Genomic DNA, 2,469 nt, shown 5'->3' with positions numbered 1-2,469 from the left:
CAGGGAGAAGGATAGAAACTAAAGCAAAAAATTCTAATCCTTATAAGTAGCGCCTCTAGTTGGAATCAATAAGCTAGAACGAAGAAGCTTACACTAGTTAGAGGAGCTGGAGTGTTTTTGGGGTGCATTTCAACAACGAGAACAATTTAAGGAAGGTTTAATTACTTTGTTGGTCTCTATAGTTTCGCAAAATTTTCAATTAGGTCCCTATACTTTTTTTTTCTTTTAATTGAGTCTTTGCACCAATTTTTTTTTTAATTGGGTTCCTACACTTTTTTTTCTTTTATTTAGATCCCTATACCAATTCTTTTTTTTTTTAGTTGGATTCCTATAAAATTAAGCCTATTACTATTAAGAGGGACTTAATTGAAAAAAAAAATTTGGTGTAGGGACCCAATTAAAAAGAAAAAAAGTATAGGGACCTAATTGAAAATTTCACGAAACTTTAGAGACCAACAGAGTAATTAAACCTTTAAGAAAGTCTCAATTTGATAAGGTACTACACATATTAAATTCAATTAATTCTATGTATCTTATCATAGGAGATTTCAATGCAATTGTTACTCATCATGTAAAAGATGATGGATGTCCCAAATCAACAAGCTTTATGCATTTCTTCCAAGAGTTTGGTCATACAGAAAGGTTAATTAATTTACAGTTTGAAGGTCCAAAGTTTACATGGTGTAATCAACAGTTCGATAACAACCTAATAAGGGAGCGAATTGATAGATTTTGGCATCTAATGACTAGATAACTAGATGACAACCTAATAAGAGAGCGAATTGATAGATATCCTCTTGAGCAAGTATTGTGATCCAGTTATGTTTAGTGTATCTAATTTTTCTTCTTTTGATATATATTCAAGATTTGAAAACGAATCTTTTTGAATAGGGAGAGAATGACACGTGTTCAAAAAAATATTTTTGGTATTCTAGAGTTAAGAGATAGAATAGTAATCTTGTCATATTTAAAAATTTGAATACTAGAAGAATTATATTGTGCCGATTTTAGACATCAAAGAGACTAAGAGTTCGTCTCAAAATAGTGGTGCTAAAATGTGGCATGACTCACAAGACCTATTGGACTAAGTCAAGACAGTAAGAAGTCCAATAGTGTTTTTCAAATTTAGTAAAAGGCATAAATCTAACATTAATTTAGAAATTATTTTGTTTTTATTTTAGTTTGTTTTGTTGTTAAAAATTGTTGAAAGATTTGATTTGATTTTGATTTGCTTAATAGTAATTTTAGGAGTTTTAAGTTTAAATCAAATCTGATCTAATCCAATAAGATTAAATTTGGTTTAAATTAGTTATTATATCTCTTAGGAGCTTTAGTTTAAATCAAATGTGATTTAAATTAATAGCTAATTTTAAAGTCATATTTAGAAAGATTTGGTCCACTTTTAGGCTAATATGTTAAGGAAACTATTTAAACACTTTTTGTAAGACAATTTGAACACTTTTGATGAACAAACATTTTCAGTTGCTTTATGTACATTTTACCTTGTGTAATCAAGTGAGGTGAGTAGTGATTTACTTTACTTGTTACATGAACAAATTTAAAGGATCTAGTCTAAGATAATTCTTAGTGTTAGTTTTTTTAATTTCAGTTCTTTGATCTAGGTTGTCAAGGACAGGTTCTTTGAAAATTTAGTAGAGAGAGGCCTTTTGGTAACCTAAATTGCTAAGAACAAGTTTTTAGAGGTCCAGTAAAAAAATTCTTATCTATCTTTCATCTGTATTTTCGTTTCTATTTTTGTTTCTGTTTTAGTGTTATTTTATATTTTTTTGTATCTTTTTTCAGTCTTTTATTCTTCATTCTTGTTTTCTTATCAACTTTGTTTGAAAGAGACAGCAAATATTGGATACAAGTTTTGAATAATTGTTAAAAATCAATATGTCTGATATGTTTTTACAAATATGTTATTTGTACATTAAAATGAGTTATTAAAATTAGCTATCAATATATTTGTGTATAAATACATATATGATTTAATTTATTTTCAATATGTATTTATATTTCAACATGTATTTTATACTGGTAGCTAATTATAGTAGCTGATTTTAATGTACACGTAGTATAACTCATGTTTTTATACTGATAGCTAATTATAGTAGCTAATTTTAGTGTACACGTAGTATAACTCATGTTTTTAAGCTTGAAATCGACGAGTATTTTTGAATGATGTTCGATTGCCATGCAAAAACTTTTGTCTATCATGCATCCAACCCATAATAAGTGAAATGTAAAAATTTTCGACCTCTATCTCTCGACAAGAGTAGAAATTAGGAAATTGTCAAAAATAAAATATTTGAGCTACACAACATGGCGAAAGCTGACAAAGATAAAAGCACATCTAATGAAGTAAGTATGTAACTAATCCTCCTAAAAAGTATAAGGTAAGATTTCTATGTAGATATTAAAAAAATTATAAAAACATAAATTTATTTAATACATTTACTTTATTTA

The sequence above is a fragment of the Arachis ipaensis genome, chromosome B01, assembly GCF_000816755.2.
Source record: "Arachis ipaensis cultivar K30076 chromosome B01, Araip1.1, whole genome shotgun sequence".
Lineage (NCBI taxonomy): Eukaryota > Viridiplantae > Streptophyta > Magnoliopsida > Fabales > Fabaceae > Arachis > Arachis ipaensis.
This window is presented reverse-complemented; position numbering follows the sequence as displayed.